The sequence below is a fragment of the Capsicum annuum genome, chromosome 11, assembly GCF_002878395.1.
Source record: "Capsicum annuum cultivar UCD-10X-F1 chromosome 11, UCD10Xv1.1, whole genome shotgun sequence".
In the NCBI taxonomy this organism is placed as follows: Eukaryota; Viridiplantae; Streptophyta; class Magnoliopsida; order Solanales; family Solanaceae; genus Capsicum; species Capsicum annuum.
Window position 1 is genome coordinate 138,674,725 of NC_061121.1, and position 18,382 is coordinate 138,693,106.

The following is an 18,382-nucleotide window of genomic DNA, read 5'->3' on the forward strand; positions in this document are numbered from 1 at the left end:
ACTAATTCAATGTTGATGACTAACTCCCACTTGTTACTCCCTTAGTAATGCATAATCCCAACATCCATGCGTAAATGTTACAACTCTAATTATTCCAAGCCCAAAATTTATATAAGAAAATTTAAAAAGGAAACACTAGTGTAAGAACTCACCTCCCCCATTTTATATTTTTGTACCATTTGTTAGAATTTAACTTGTAGCTGTCATTTTAAATCAATTTGATCACCACTCATATTGTTCCTCATGGATTCCACCCCGACTCTACAGTTTGGTAAATATATTGACGACGACTACCTTGCATTCAAATTGACTTATAAGTTGAGCGTTATCAAAAATGGTGCCGTTGTTGGGGAATAATTTGGCCTATTAAGTTAGTTTGCAATCTTAACTAATGGCTATAATTCAAGCTTGAAAATATTTGATTGTGATTTTTCTTTATTGGTAGATTTTATTTTATATTTGTTTTTCATAATGGAATCTTCTAACAAGTATTAGTTTAATGATTGGAAGTCATATTATGATGCCATGTTCATATATTACAGACTGCACTTTTGGAGAGATTGTAAGTGTGCTCCCCTGTGTGAGATTTTATCGTCTACATCTGATTGGGAGTGTGGTTGCCCTATGTATCGCCGCCGACAAGGACATTGGGATGAGTGTCAGAACACTACCTCCCCCTATTATACTATTTAAATTGCTAGTTCTTCATATGATTTTCTTAGGTCATATAATGATAAACCTGAAGAATTAATGCACCAAGTCTAGCAGTTATGTCCCAAGGTTGCTAGCCATCTTGTATTGGGTAAATGCAATGAGGGAAAATTTGGAATGCATGTTCTATGAATGGATGGGTGTCAAGGAAGAGTTATTGGGCAACGAAGAAATGATTAAAACTATCACTAGCTTTCCCAACACTCAGGAGGAGTTTTATAAAAAAAAAAGTAATGAAGCTATGATGAAGAGTTTGGTAGTGATGACTCCTCAATGGATTCTTAACCATCCAACTCATACGAAGGAAAAGAAGCCCAAATAAAGGAAATGGTACTAGAGTCAAGAGATGAATTAATACAAGTCTCTTTTAATAACTCTTGTTCATTTTAGGTTGAGATGCTCCTGAGGCGGTTAACCCAAAATTAAGTGTTGGACCTTATTCAAAACATTTTTTGACATTATTTTTAGAGGATATTACAAAGATCCATCCCTTTAAACAAATGGAGGATTGTTGAGAGAAAGAGTTTAACTCTTGTATTTTGGAGTTTGACCTTCCACGGGAAAAAAGGGACCCCCGCCCCCCCCCCCCCCCCCTATCAAAGTCCAATATGCTCAATTACAAAAGTCCAAGATATGGCCTAGTGATGTGATCTATTTTAACCAAGAAGATAAAATGAAAGTTCAATGTGAAGATGGGTAAAAGGTTTAAATCTTTAAAATGGGGAGACTGAAATTTACTTACCATTGCTCCACCTCATCTAAGCCTCTTTTTGGAAGATCTTAATCTTTTGACCCTCTATCGCTCCTTAAAAATTGATCGAAAATTGGGATGGAGATTCAAATCTTCGAAGTGAAGGAAGAAAAGAAAATGGATAGGGCATCTTGCTAAGACTTTAAACTAAGTGCTTGATGGGATGCAACCCATCATGCCACTAAAAGTGGCATATATCCTTTTAATTATGCATGGTAGATTAAAATTTTTGTTTTTTTTATGTATGTATAAGCCTTGAGATGGTGGTGCTCACCAAAACTTTGATCGAATTTGAAGAAAAAAAGTGTGAATTTGGCATTTTGGACTGAACAGGGAAGGCAAGGGATCATATGTTTGGTCTATGTTACCATGACTGAAGCCCGTGTCAACTCAATTATAGTGGTTGCGTGACCCTAATCGAGTGACTAAGACCGTGATCGCGGTAATATCAATTTAAATGACCATCCAATTGTTAATTTTTGCCTGACCCTTTTTCTTTTTTCTCTCAAAATTGTCTTTACTTTTTGGCACTACAGGGCATAATAAAGGGTCATCTCATTCCAATAGCATCTACTATCATGGTACGTTGTCTAAATTCCTTTGATTTGAATGAAAATGCATAAATTAATCTTGTATTGTGCATATAGATCCTGAATTTATGTTTGCATTGTCACATTCATGCTAAATTTTTATTTATATATGGTTCTCTACTGTAGATAGTGTACACAATGTGTAGGGAAGTCTTGATTACCAAATAATTAAGCTTTAAACAACATAAGTGGAAGTGTGCACCATGAGTGAGCTTCAAAGCCTCTGTAAATTCCATGTTCAAATTATTTAAGTTTGGGGCTAAGCTCACACACTCTAGTCTTATAATTCATTGTTCATAACATTATCCTACTTTCTTTAGAAAAATTTTAGGGTGAAACCATTTTCAAGGTGTTTCATAGAGTCTGTCAAAAACCGACCTCAGGTACCGTGATCGTGGACCCAATGACAACAATCTCTTAACTGTGATCACGGTTATCACTCTATGATTTCCATACTCGAGGGAAGGTTATGAAAGAGTTTGAACATTTCTTCATATCTTTTTCTACCCTAAAATCCTAATGGTAATACCATATGAGCTTATCTGTTTGATCTAGCATGTGTTTCGTATAAGAAAACTAATATTGGTTTAAGTTACATTGCTCACAGATCATCATCCCCAAAGATGGAAGGCTTTAAAGAAACTAGATTCATGACTGCACAATGTCGCCAACTCTATTATGATGATTTACATAGGACTAAGATCCTCCTTGAAAAGGGCATCAACCTGGAAAAGGTGGAAGAGAAGCTCCCAGAATTCTACTCTAGACTCACTACGATCGGGTGGATATGCTTTGCCCTAGAACCCTATGAGGCCAACAAGATGTGGATGTGTGTATTCTATGCAAACCTCAGCATAGTCCCTACCACAAACCCCGTGATGATAGTCTGAGATAAAAAGGTAAATTTTGAAGCCAAGTATGTCAATGAGGTGTATGGGCTCCCAAATGTCGACATGCGACAATTTCATGAAAGGGAATGTGATCTTAGATTCTGGATGGCCAATATTTTATTCCCTAGTAAAGAAGTTCCTTGGTCCATCACCAAGACAGTTATTTAAATAAAGGACTTCAAAGCAGAGGCTAAACTTTTGTTAAGTATCATATATAGTGGAGTATTGCCCTGCAACCATATGATTAACGTCACAAAGTTGAGAGCCTGAATGGTGTCTTGCATGTTTTTTTGCACCCCTTTTAATGTGAGAGATATTATCTTATAAGAAGTGAGCTTTCACCAAACCCATAGAGCTATGCACCTACTTTTCCCTTCACTTATCACTGAACTCTGTGAGAGAGTTGGGATAGAGGTGTATGGAGTTGAAACTTAGGTGTTCCTGGGCTCCATTGTCTGTTCACTCAAAATCAGAGGTGAGGGTACCCAAGGGCATAGAAAGATTACAAAGATAGATTCATAAAAATCAGCTCAACAAGACCTAACAGTATGCGGACCCTCGCCAGCAAATCCCCTAGATGATCTTTTAGTTTGAATGAGGGTGGTTAGAGAGTTAGTGTCTAGATTGCCTTAGGATCCGAGAGAGAACTCTACAGGCCGTCATGTATAAATAACACAATCTACCTATGAGAAGTACATTAAGGAGCAGCAGTAATAGGGATCTACCATTACCTGCCTAGAGAGAGCATACACAGCCTTAGCAGAAGCACACAGGGACCTCAACCAATCATATATGAAGATGTTACATATAGAGAAGAAGATAGACAAGTTCTTCAAGAATCTTTAGAAGGGAGTAAAATTCATCTTTAAGTTGCTCAAGCCAAATAAGAATTTGCCTTCTTTAAAGATAGATAGCGAACATGAGGCCCCTGCTAATTGATCAATTTCCGAGACTAGTGGTACCAACATAGAGTCAGATAGGGAGAGAAAATCTTAAGGTAGACACATGGAGATATTTCTTACTATTGCGTTAATGTGTATATAGTAAGGAGACTGCATTTTATCTAGTTGGGGGTGTCCCTAAAATCATGGTGTTTTGATGACTTAATACTCGATACTAATTCTTTTATCTTACTGATTTGAGATAATGCTTTGGATATCATTTGTTTTATGGATTATCATGCTTCCCTCCTATTTTTTGTGTTCTTTAGATTTACTTTTAGTTTGATTTGTTAATCCTTTACTAGATTTTCTTGATGATGGATTGAGCGATTACGATCTTAAGTGTAAAGCACCATATTTAGGTTTGAGGCATAAAGTCAGGGGAATTCTGATTAACCATAGTACGAATGTCGAAGAATGCAAGGGAAGTTTAAGTACCTGTAGAAATTCAATTTATAAATTGGGATCACTTTATACACCATTTTTTATGTCTGACTTGCCATATAGTTAGCTTGTCCATGATTAATCCAAGATCCGAGACAAAGGCTTCGGTTGTAGCCATAGCCATATGTTAGTAATTTGTGCATGGTGATGTAAAATCAAGAAATCGCCTCCGTCCAAATTTTTTGAAAAATCAAGGGCATGACATGAGCAATGTCGTAACAAATCCTTTTCTCTCTTTGAGGTTTCACAAATTTTGACCTGTGAATAGTAATAAATGCTAAATAATTGTTTCCATCGGGAGTGACATTTCAGCTTCCTTAATGGAATTTTCATGCCATGTGTGGTGAGAATATTACATTCATATCTTGTATACTTGTGTTATCTAGAACTTCCCCCATAATTCTTTCAAAACTAATTTTTATTGTATTTGGTTGGAGAAATGATCTTAGGCCCTCTTTGTAACATCAGAACCCACTCTATCCTAAAAAACCTACCCATGTAAAAGTGTAATCCCTTGTACCTGCTTTGAGCCTTTAAACCTTTCTTTGGCAAACACATTATAAGTCGTGAAACATTATTTTATCCCTTTTTTGAATCATACCCTCTTTGAACTCTAAAATGTAAGGTGAGGCTAAAATCCTATGTTGGGGTAGTAAAGACTGATAGAAGTGAGTTTGGAGCCACGAAGTTGTGCCTAAATTGCCTAGTGTGCCTATGTTTTAAAAGAAAAAGGATGAAATAGAACGAAGTCCAACAAAGGAAGGTTTTCAATGAAAATTAAAAGAAAAAAATAGTGGTTTACAAAGGAAGGACAACGTAATCATAAGAAAAGAGAGAAAACAAAGTAGAGTGGCCCTTAGTTGAAAGGAAGACTGTTATAAAGTGTGGTGATGATGTTCAAGTTAGGATGCAACCTAGTCCCCTAAATAATATCTTCCCCTAACCCGGACCTACTTTTCAAGCTTAAAAAGTCCTTTGAGATCTCTAACCATTTACTTTCTTTGTAGTGGTGATAGAAAATAGGGGCAAGCCTATGGCATGAGAATTGTTGCATTGAGATTTCTTTTGTAAGTGGAGAATTTTTCACTTAAAATTCCTTGTTACTTGTTCGGTAGTTTGGTGTGTGAAACTTTTCTTTCTTGTGAGACAGGTATGCAAGCAAGTTGAGGTGAGTTCTTTTTTGTCACCTCCCGGATGAGAGGCAAGTGGAGTATAGGTTAGTTTAGTCAAAACGTGATCAGGTTCAAGAGTATGGGTTTTTGTTGTTTGATTGCTCCATAAATTCTGATGTAGCCTAAATTATTAATTTTTATAATGAGGGGTGTTGAGAAATTAGCCTAGCACATGTGCGATGAACTACTTGGGGATGCGACTCAAGTAGAAGTCGTTATGGCCCTTAAGGAATGAAATATGGGCATAAATAATTGTGGCTCATAGCAAAGAGGTAGTGTTGCTTGAGGATAAGCAAGGTCTTAAGTTGGAGGTGTTGATGAGTGGTGATTTTACAACTCATTCGCACTCATTTTTTGTGGACATTACTTTGTTTCAAAAGATAAAATTAGTCATAATTGGTATTTAATTCACTAATATCCACTCGTTGTAGGTATATCAGTTGAACAGACCAACAGATATATATTGGAGCTTGAAATGATCGAAAGGGAGCATAAAAACTGCAACTAAGGGCCTGCAGTGAACTAGCCTCAGCTACTGCGGTCATGGTCAGTCAAGATGGTCAATCAATTGTTGTTGCAGCCAGACTTGCGTGATTGAGGCTTGACGGAAATGTTTAGCCCAAGGGCAAATCTGTAATTGGAACAAAAAGACTTAAACCCTAATTTGAAGGAGGATTCATATCATCAGGTTCCTTCTTCACAAATATCTCTCAAGTTTAGCTTAGGATTTGGTAGACTTCAGTTTTTGGAGGGTAAAATATTGTATAAATTATGTGTGAAGAATACTTTGGAAACTCTCTAAGTAGAATATTTGCTAACTTCCATTGTTAATATTGTGGAGTAGCCAAGTTTGAAGTAATATTCACTTAGATCTTCCAAAAATTAATTCAATGCAGATTATGGGTATATCTATTCTTATTTATCTTATGTGTAGCTAAATCTCCTTCTTGGGGTGATATGTCAATAAGACATAAAGTGTGTGTTGGTTTTTATTGTTAGCATCTATTTGGTTGTTCATGTTTATGTGTTCTATTATTTCTATGCTAATTTTGTTAGGATTTTATGGGTGAAATCTTCAAATACCCACATGTGTTTGATAGGTGAAAGCTCCAAGCTCTAGAAAACCCAAGGCAATATTCGAAAGTAGGGTTTTCAGTTAAAATTAAAAATCTATATCATCCTCGAAAGAGAGATGTGGAGACAAAAGAAATAATAGAGAATTATGTGTGTTGTTTGCTAAATTCTCACTCTCTTTGAAATAATGGTGAAAGTGAGGTTGACTACGCCATGGGTGACTTCCTAGAAATAGGGATGCCTTTATTTAGGTTGTGGTTGCTAATTGTTGAACACGCCTATTAGGTATTCGAAAGGATCAATGGGTGAAAGTTTGGTGTTTTGTTTAAAGTGTAGCATTAAAATCAATAACCAAAACTACCCATGTTTGAGTTACTAAATCAATGTTGATGACTAACTCCCACCCAAATGTCACTCCCTTACTAGTGCATAATCCCATGATCTGTGCATAATTTTTACATCTCTAATTATTCGTAGCCCTAAATTAATACAAGAAAATCCCAAAAAGAAATTTTAGTGTAGGAACTTACCTCCCCCATTTAATCTTTTTTGTACCATTTTTTGAATTTATGTTGTAGCTATCATGTCAAATTAATTTAATTGCCACTCACATTGTTCCTTGTGGATACAACCCCAAATCCAAAGTTGGACAAATATATTAAAGACGACCGTCTTGCACTCAAATTGACATGTATGTTGAGCGCTATTAGTGGGTTGAAGTTCCCACTTCAAAATCCCTAATATATTTTACCAAGCATTATCTACCCGTACTATGCTAACGCATCTAAATCCACTATTGAGTGTTCAACAAGCTATTACTATCCCTAAGGTAGAAATTTCTCCTAATTTAGAAAACTAAGTTACTTCCACCTAAGGTAATGGCAATTCAGGTAAGTCTCATGCTAAACTCTACTAATTAAGGCAATATCCTGATTGATTGAGTAACTAAGATATTTCCTTACTAAACAATAGACTACAAAGTTAATTTTACCTGAGATTGGAATAACTAGGCTAATTATGCCGGAAACTGTATCAAAATAGACAAAATAGTCCTACTAACCAATGTACTGCAATTAATCAAACCAACACCTAAAACCCATCGCAAATCCATCACAATATCATAAACATACTATAAAGTAACTCAATCTAACAAGGGGTAAAACGTAGCCTTCCTTGCCGCCAAAGAAATCTCACAGTAGCTACTAAATAATGAATTTTCCCTTTTGTAAAACTTTTGCAAGACTCCAAGCTATCAAAATCACATTGTACCGATCAATGTGAGAATAAATATATCTTTATTTCACTATTATGCTTTGTGTTAAAAAATCACCAAAAATCCTTTGTGGGTTCCATTTATGGAAAATCTTATTTCTAAACCAACAAAATGCTCCATCATGCTCAAGAAATCACAAGCCCCAAGAATGGGTGAATTCTGAGCTAATTTAGGGCTAAATTAAAGCGTCCAAGATTTTTAGATTTTTGAACGAGGAACAAGAAATTTGCCTATGAAAAGTGTCAAATATTAACACAAATAGATTGAGAATCACAAAAGCAAGTGTTGGCCAAGATCATAAATCACCCAGAAGCCTTAATTAAAAGTTATCTCCCTATTTAGGGTTTTAGTCTCAAGAAAACAGATTAAGGAGTAATTACACCCTTTCGAAGTTCTCGGGTATTACTATCGCGACCCAACAATCGGTATCGTGATATATTACAGTTGTACATAAGTCTCTCCATTCGATATATCATACCACAATCTCTGTATCCTTGGATCTGCTATAGGATTCATGATTGCTACACTCAGCCCTATGATCACTACAAATATACCTTTTAAAGCTAATCATAATCACAGCCAAAATAACCTTAATAATTTTATGCAAGATACAACTGAGACATAGAGTTTTTCCAAGTCTTTGATAGGCCTTCGGGATTCATCTTAGATCCCACATACACTAATAGATTATGAAACCATACCAAATTTAGTGTTCCAAACTCAACCGCATAGTCCAAATTTCCATCCATGGTCATTCTGATGAAATGTTGGTCCTACACCTAATTTTTATTTTCTTAACTTCTTGACTAATAGGTCAAAATGAGAATCGGTTACTCAGGACCTAAAAACAATAGTCCTCTAAGCCAAAAATAGGTGTTTTGGAGTTGCTAGAGTATTTGAAATTTGCATTCAAGGTTGTTTAGCTGAAATTTTCACTATACAACCATTTCTAACTAACAAAGACAATATGCAATTTAGTCTAAAAGCCAAAAAAACTACCCAATAATCAAACTGTCAATTCTAGCAAGTCATAAATTACTTAGTCCAAATATAGAGAAGCTCTAATACCTAAAATAAGGGGAAATATAGAATATGACATAAAAGGTTATTACAATATCCACTACTAAAGGATTTTTTGTTTGCAGAAGTTAAGGATTAGGATGTACTTTAAGTCTCAAATAGGTGATCATACTGTGTATACATCTCCCTCTCAATCTCTGAAGTGAACTCCTCCACTGGTAGTTCCTCTACTGAACCTTAAATATAAGAATATACCTATTGTGCAACCACCTAACATCACTAGCAAAAATAAGAATAGGCTCCTTCACGAAGGTCAACCGCTGATCTAACTAGAGTGAGTCCCATATAATCAAATGATATGGATCATGAATGTATAACCAAAACCTAGATACATGGATAACTGCATGGATAATAGCAAAATTTTAAGGTAAAGTTAACTCATAAGATACCTCACCAACTATACAAAAAATATTAAAAGGTCCAATATATCTTGGGATAATATTTTTCTACCTCTCAAACCTCATTACACCCTTCATGGGCAATACTTGGTGGATTACTTAATCACCAACTCAAAATCTCAATGCAGGAAGCATATGATATACATAGACCTTTCGCCTACTCAATGATGGTCTTAACTTGTCTTGAATAACCTTGAATTTATCCAAGGTATCCTAAAGAAAATCAGTACCTCAGGAACAAATCTAAAAAGTCTCAAACGATCCCTTGGAGAACTATATGCTCTACCATACAACACCTCAAAAGGCGTCATCTTAATACTCAAATAATTATTGTTGTTAAAATCAAACTTTATTGAGGCTAAGTGCACCTCCCACTAGACTTTGAAATCTATAACATAAAGAAGAACCATATCCTCAAGCACCTAAATAGTCAACTCAAACTTGCCATCAGTGTGGTGATTGAAGGTAAAACATTATCATTTTTTGGAGCTTAGAATTTTTTTGAGACTTTTGGTCTCTAGATAGGGTATGACTAGGGGAAATAACTTGTACGCTGGGATACAAAAGGTATTAGTTAGCCATCTGCTGACCAGTGTTGGTTGGTTTGCTGGATTTAGTTGTTGTAATGGATATAACTTGGAGGTATGAGTCATATAGGAGGCTACGGGTTGTCTAGTTACTTCACTAAATCTTATACTGGGTAACTTATGTGGGATCTGAATAAGAATGGCTCACCAAGAGTCTTAATCCAGGGTACAAGTTATACAATGGACTCGTATGATGGCCAGTGTTAAATCATTTTTCGATTTTATTTTCTGCCAGGGGTACAAGTCAGGGGGACTAGTCATATACTATGGTACAAATTTGGTTTGGGCGAGTCATACCTTATATAGTGTTGGGTCTAAGGGGAAGGCCTATGGTACGAGTGAAGGGTACTATTAGTACATAGATGGTACGAGTTGTATAGATCAATCTTACCATATGATGAGAATTTTATGCAGTTTAAATGGGGGTAATCTGGATATTTATGCACTTAATTTAATAGGACCACATAACTTTTAATTCACTTTAAAGGTTATTAACCTAATTATTTTATTTATTAACACTTAAAAAACACTCTTATATCCTCTCTAAACTCATGGGAAAGAGAAGCAAGGGTTTCAACATAAGGATTAATTTAGGGCTTTTGTTGGTAATTTTTCTCAATCATCTTCTTTGTTTAAGGAATGTGCTCTTCCCCTATTGTTTGTTCTATCTAAAGGCATGGACTCTCTAAAATCTTTTCATGTTTTGATTATTGTATGATTTTAGGTTTTCAAATATGATTGGGGATGTAGTTATAAATGCTTGGTTATGGTTTTCCCATGTTTTAATTATTTTTTTACACGTTTAATTGGTGGTAGGGATAACAGGATTTCTCGAGAATAGTTATTGGTAATTGGAATTGGTTTTGGAAATACAATGCCCCAATGTGTTTGATAAAATGCATATAACATTGCTTTCACAATAATATTGGAATTTCAAAGGAACTTATAAATGGTTTAAACTAGGTAAGGAGGACCAAAAAGATATAAATGGTTTAAATTGCTTTGGAATGATTCTGGTGGTAATGGTTTGGTAAATTAAACATCCTTGTGGGGAATAAAAAAAATCCCTTAAGTAAACATGATTATTAAACAACTTGTGGGGTACATGGGATTCCCTCAAGATAATGACGAAATACTTGTGGGTTACATGGGAATCCCCTAAGATAACTCAAAAATGTGATCTATGGGTACCTACGACTCCCTTGATCTCTAAAAGGTTAGGCTAGGGATAATATTTACAATTATAGTCGGTATGATAATACCACTACAAATAGGCTTGGTTAATAATAATGGAATAATGCTTTGGTTGGAAATGGATTTAATTAGGAAATAATAATGGGGTGTGATATCTAACCCTGAAGATAGGAGTTTAATAAATAAACACTGAAAACTCATGTTTGCTGACATGAGTGGTAAGGCATGACAACCCTTTTATGATTCTATGACATACGTAGGAATCCTTAAAGTATATTGTACATATGTGTTATTGAGAAACAGGTTACTTGGGTATCCTTTACTCTTACGATATCTCCAGTTCATGTGGACACATATATTTGGACATGTTCAGGAGGTTACACTGGACCCATATAGCCCATAGGTTGATAAGGTTGATTAAGCTACACATACCCAAGGTTGTGGTTTCAAATAAATGCTAAGCATGGTTCTCTTTTCTTAAATGGTTATATATATGTATATGTATGGTTTATATGAATACGGATGGTTTACTTGGTTTTATTATTCACATTATTTTATCCTTATCTTGAGTTCATGCTAGTGTTCATTCGCTAACCCATCTTTGGGTGACTGTATCCCCACGTGATACAGGAACCAGGTGTTCTACTCTTCTAGGTTATAAATCATACTTTGGGATCAGCTATTGGATTAAAGTGGTAAACTTTCATCATTTTTGAAGGCTCCATTTCTTGGATGTTATTTCATACTATGGTTGACTTTTGGATATTGGATTAGGCTATGGTTGGGGGAATATCCCAACAAAATTTTAGTATTCTTTTGGTTAGAGGCTTTTGTGGAACTACTATGGGTTGTTAAGGGAGGGATCAATATTGGTGTTAGTGTTAGTAATGGTATTGGTATTGCGGATGACACCGGTTAATGGTATTGTTTGTTGTTCCATCCTTTTTTTTCTGGTATTACATATATATAATTATTATAAAGCCTATATGGTTATGTTTTAGATAATGGTTTAGTTTAGACATGGTTTTTGGTTGGTTTTGGGATAGTTGGTCTCGTTTGGGTCTGTCGCGATTGTACACCTATCCCAGGGTCTAGATTTTGATAGATATATGATATCTTTTGATATGATAAAAATTCATCCATATTAGGCACTGTGCTGGATGATTGGGTGGGATATTTGGGGTGGTTCCCAATCCTAAATAGTCTTAGGATGCCCATTACAACAAGGCCCCCGATTTGGTCATGACAGTTTCAATTAGAGCTTTATGTTCATTCTTATTTGAGAGTTGAAAAATCTATGTCTGTTAGAGTATCTTTTATGTACGTGTAGCCTGCCACACTTATAAGACAAAGGCTACAGGGCATTTAGGAATGTTTTACTTTCTTGGTACTCTATTTTTAAGTCTAGAGTCTAAGTCTTTGAATTTCCTCTAATCCATGTTTGTTCACTTTTCAAATAATGCCTCGACGATTTGAAATACAAGGAAATTCTTTTGTCCTATTGAGGATGATATTGATAGGGTATGCCCTACATATAGAGTTCACACTAGATCTCAGGGTTCTCTCCCTCTTTTTATAGTTCTTCTAGTTGCTACCAGTCCTCCCTAAGATGAGGTGACTAATGCAGAATTTCACCAATCTATTTACATTATTGCATAGTTGGTTCCTACTTAGTTTGAGTGGGAGGGATCTTTTGTTGTATTTGCTGAGGCCACTAAGGTTGGACATTTTATAAAGATAAATCCTCCTACTTTTACTAGTACGAATATAAAAAAGGATCCTCAGTCTTTTTTAGATGAAATAGAGAAAATATTCAAGGTAATACTGGCCATAAATATGGAAGACATAAAATTTTAGCTTATCCGCTCAATGATGTTATGTACTAATAGTGTAAGGAGTGGGATAGGGATAAAGGTGATAGTAATGAGTTGTCCTTGTGGGAGGCCGTTTGTAATGCCTTTCTGGATCTCTTTTTTTCTCAGGAGCTTAGTGAATAGAGATAGAGAATTTTGTGATTCTCTAGAAGTTAGAATGTCTATCAAGGAATATTCCTTGAAGTTTCATAAGCTTTCATGATATGCTTTGGATTTTGTGGCTGATATGAGAGAGAGGATGAGAAAGTTCACTTCTAGGATATCTAAGTATTTAATCCTTAAAAGCATAGTTGATTTAGTGATTAAGGATATAGATATTTTGAAGTTGATTATTCAGATACAATAGGTGGAGTATGAAAAGAAAAAATGGGTAGACTTTATGGAAAGGCAGGGTAAGAGAAGTTGGTTTCCTTAGTAGGGTTGTGCTTAGTAGTAGGGTTAGCGGGATCGCATAAAATGGCTTAAAAGGAAGTGGGGAGTTTTGGTTCCTTTTCTACTTCCAACGCTCCTTACTTGAAGCAGTAGAGTGATAGGCATCAATCAGGTAGCGATAATTTTTTAGTTACACGGTGCCTAATCTTAGGCGAGTGGGGCACAGTTGGCTACTCATGCCCTCCTTATCAGTTTTGTGGTTGTCTTCATTGTGGATATTGCGATAATGTGAGAGACATGTGTTTTTGATATGGCTAGCTAGGCCATATGCTCAAAAATTATCCAATTGCCAAGGGTTCTTTGGGAGCGGTCAAAGCTTCAATTGCTTCATCTTTTGCTCCTACACCTGGTGGTGTAGCTTTTGTATCTGCTCCGACTTCTTGTATTGGGGATAATCAGAATAGGTTGTATGCTCTTGCATCTCAATAGTAATCTGAGGCATCATATAATGTCGTTACTGGTACTTTATAACTCTTTTCTTGAGACTTGTATTGCCTGCTTAATTCGAGCTCTACTCTTTCTTATGTCACCCCATATATGGCTATATGTTTTTTTTTTATCCAGATGTTATTTTGGATCCTTTTTCTATTTTTACCATGGTAGGTGACTCAGTTATTAATAAGAGTGTCTATAGGGGGTATGTGGTATTTGTTGGTTTTATGCAAAGCTTGGTAGAATTGTTTGAACTAGATATGATGGATTTTGATATTATAATTAGGATGGATCGGTTACACTCTAGTCAAGTGTCCTTAGATTTTTAGACCCATAAGGTTGTGGTTAGGTTCCCTGGTGAACAGATTATAAAATGTTAGGGTGGTTCCCGAGATCGTGGGGGGTTATTTCTTATCTTATAAATGAGAGATTAATCTCCAAAGGGTCTCTTTATCACTTGGTCTAGGTTAAAGTTTCTAACTCAAGGTGTAATTTTTTACATTCGGTTCCAGTGGTAAATGAATTTCCTTAGGTATTTCCAGATGATCTTCCTAGTGTCCCTATGGATAGGGAAATCGAGTTTGGTATTGTTTTATTTCTAGACACACATCTAATTTCTATTTCTCCCTATAGAAAGGCTCTGGCTTAGTTAGGGAACTTAAGGAGCAACTTAACTATCTTCTGGATATGGGATTTATTCATCCTAGTACATCCCTATGGGGTGCACCAGTGTTGTTCTGGTACAGAAAGGATGTATCCCTTTGGATGTACATTTACTATCAGTAGTTGAATAAGGTAACGGTTAAAAAAATGTATCCTCTTCAAAGGATATATAACTTGTTTGATCCGTTAGATGATGCCAAGTTTTTTTCTAAGATATATCTTCATTTTGGATGACATAAGCTTATGATTTGGCAGGTGGATATCCCTAAGATGGCTTTTCATACTCAATATGGGCACTTTAAATTCTTAGTGACGTTATTTGGTTTAACGAATGCCCTGGCGGCATTTATGGATTTGATGAATAGGGATTTCAGGCCATTTTTGTACCTTTTTTTCATTATTTTTAATGATGATATTTCGATGTATTCTAAAGGTGAGGTAGATCATGAAAATCATATCTGTATGGTATGCCAGTCCTTTAAAGAGTTGTAGTTGTACGCAAAGTTCTCCAACTGTGAGTTTTGGTTGGAAGCTGTAACTTTTTTAGGTCATATTATTTCTAACGAGTGGATCATAGTGGATCCGCAGAAGGTGGATATAGTTAAAAAGTGGCCTAGACCCATGACTACAACTGGTTTGGCTGGGTATTATAGATGGTTTGTGGAATGTTTCTTGATGATAGCTGTCTCATTAACTAAGTTCCCTCAAAAGAAGGTAAAGTTTTCTTGGTCGGAGATGCGTGAAGGGAGTTTCTAGAAGCTTAAGCATGAATTAACTTTGGCTCAAATTTTTACATTTTCTAAAGGTAATAAGGTAGTTTTGGTTTATTTTGATGAGCCTTTAGTAGGACTCAGGAATGTTTTGATACACCATAGGAAGATGATTGCCTATGCTTCCAAGCAGTTAAAAGTGCATTAGAGTAATTATCCAACTCATGATTTGGAGCTATTTGCACAATCTTTCCATTGAAAATCTATCTGCAATATTTGTATAGAGTGCACATAGACATCTTTTCTGATCATAAGATCCTGCAGAATGTGGTCACTCAAAATGACCTAAATCTCAAGAAAAGGACATGGCTGGAACTTCTCAAGGACTATTATATGCGTCTCCACTATTACCCAGGTAAACCTAATGTGGTTGTTGATGCCCTTAAGGAGTTTTCCATGGGGAGTTTCACTTATGTAGAGAAAAGAAAGCGAGAATTGGTTAAGGATATTAACTGCTTGGCAAATCTTAGAGTTTGTCTATTGGACTCCAAGGATGGTGGTGTGATGGTTCACAAAGTAGTTAGGTAGTGTCTTAGTAAAGAGAGTAAGAAGAAGCAAATGCTAGATCCTGACTTAATGAAATCAAAAGTGATGTTGGTGCTTAAAAGGTAACGGTCTTTGAGATCAGTAGTGATGGTACTTTATGGTAGAAAGATAGGTTATGTGTTACTGATATCGATGGTTTACGACAAAGTATTTTGGTGGAGGTGCATGAATCACGCTATGTTGTTCATCCCGATTTGACAAAAATATATCATTATCATAAGGAGATATATTGGTAGAATAGGATGATAAGGTATTTGGCAGATTTTGTAGCTTAGTGCATAGTGTGCCAACATGTCAAAGTTGAGCATATTAGGCCTTGTAGGTTATATCAAGAGATTCATTTGCCTGAATAAAAATAGGATATGATCAATATGGATTTGGTTATCGGTCTTCCTCGATCACAAAACAAATTTGATTCAATTTGGGTCATCATGGATAAGTTGACAAAATCTACTCACTTTTTGCTAGTGAGGACTACATTTTTGGCGAAGGATTATGCGAAGTTGAATCTTCAGGAGATTGTGAAGTAGTATAGGGTAATTGTCTTAGTTATCTATGATCGCGGTATGTAGTTTTTGGTTTAATTTTTTGTGGTCTTTTTAGAAAAGATTGGGTACTGAGGTTGGTCTAAGTACTGCTTTCCTTCCTCAGTTGGATGGGCAGGCAGAAAGGACTATCCAGACATTGGAGGATATGCTTCGGGAATGTGTAATTGATTATGGCGGTAGATGGGTTGAGAATCTACCTATGGTAGAGTTTACTTAAAAAAATAGCTATCATTCTACTATTGGGATATCCCCTTTAGAGGTATTGTATAGTAGGATGTATAGATTTTGTATTCATTGGTTTGAGTTTTGTATGGAAGATATGTTCGATCCTGACTTTGTTTATCAGTCTATTGAAAAGGTAAAGGTGATTTGTGATAGGGTTAAGGTTGCCCAGAGTCACCAAAAGTCCAATGTGGATGTAAGGCTTTGAGATTTAGAGTTCCAAGTCAGGGATAGGGTATTCCTAAAGGTATCTCTCATGAAAGGAGTAATGCAGTTTAGAATGAAGGGGAAGCTCAGTCCCTAATTTATTGGTCCTTCTGCGATTTTGTGGAGGATTGGTAATGTAGCTTATGAATTAGAGTTACTTTCTGGTTTGAACTCTATTCATCTTGTATTTTATGTCTCTATGTTGAGGAAATGTCTTAGTGATCCTTCTTTGGTAGTCCCTTTGGAAGGATTGGGTATCTCAGATTCTTTTCCTTATGAAGAGGTCTCAATTAAGATATTCAATTTGAGTTTACATCATTTCCAAACAAAGGATGTGGCCCCAGTTAAGGTTCTATGTTGGAAACACAAGGCGGAACAAGGTACATGGGAAGCGGAGGAGGACATAGAGTCCAAATAAATGCAACTATTTTATGCAACTGGGATTTGTGCGAAGGTTTGTGTTCTTTAGTATATACTTTGTTTTTCAAACTTTATTAAAGGAAATATTAATATCTTTACATCTTTGTTTTCTAACTTTTTAAAGGTTGGATTGATATTTGATAATGAGAGTGAAATCATGCTTATGGTTAGCCCACCTTGTCCATCATTCGCGGATGAATGTTCCTAGTGGGGGAAACTAAGATCCGCAAGCTAAGGTATGAGTCGTGGACTTTGTGCAATTTTTTCATGCTTTGATTATTTTATGGTATTGGGTTATACAATATTATTTTGGGGTTTTGGTTAAGAATGCTTGGTTATAGTTTTTCCATGTTTTAATTATGTTTTTACACTCTTTATTGGTGGTTCGGATAATTTTATTGAATAGGTATGATTATTGGTAATTGGAATTGGGTTTGGAAATACTATGCGTAGAATGTATTTAATAAAAGGCCTACAACAATGCTTTCAATATAACATTCGATTTTCAATGAAACATATCCATGATTTAAACTTGCTAAGGGATCCCTAAATGATATATATATATTTTAAATGGTTTTGATGGTAATTGTATAGTTAATTAAACATCAATGTGATTTGGAAAGGAATCCCCCAAATAATTGTGGTAATTGAAAAACTTGACGGAAACAAGGGATTTCCTAAGCTAATCATGGAATACTTGTGGGAACATGGGACTACCATAAGAAAACTCAAAAATATGATCTATGGGTACATGGGACACCCTTGATCTCAAGAAGGTTTTTCTAGGGACAATACTAGGAAGTTATTGTCAGTATAATGATACCACTACTAATAACCTTAGTTAATAATAATGAAATAATGGTTTGGTTGGAAATGTTTTTATTTGGGCAATCATGGCAGGGTGTGATAGCTAATAGTGAAGGTGGAAGTTCAATCTATGAACACTGGAAACTTATGTTTTCCAACATAAGTGGTAGTGCATGACAAATCTTTTATGATACTATGGGGTATGCGGTAATTCTCTAAGTACATAGTACATTTGTATCAAGGAGAGTGAGTGTACTTGTGAATCCCTTACTTTTATGGTATCTCCAGTTCATGCAGTTACATGCATTAGGGCCCATTAAAAAGGATCCGATTGACTCATATGGTCCGTGGGTGGA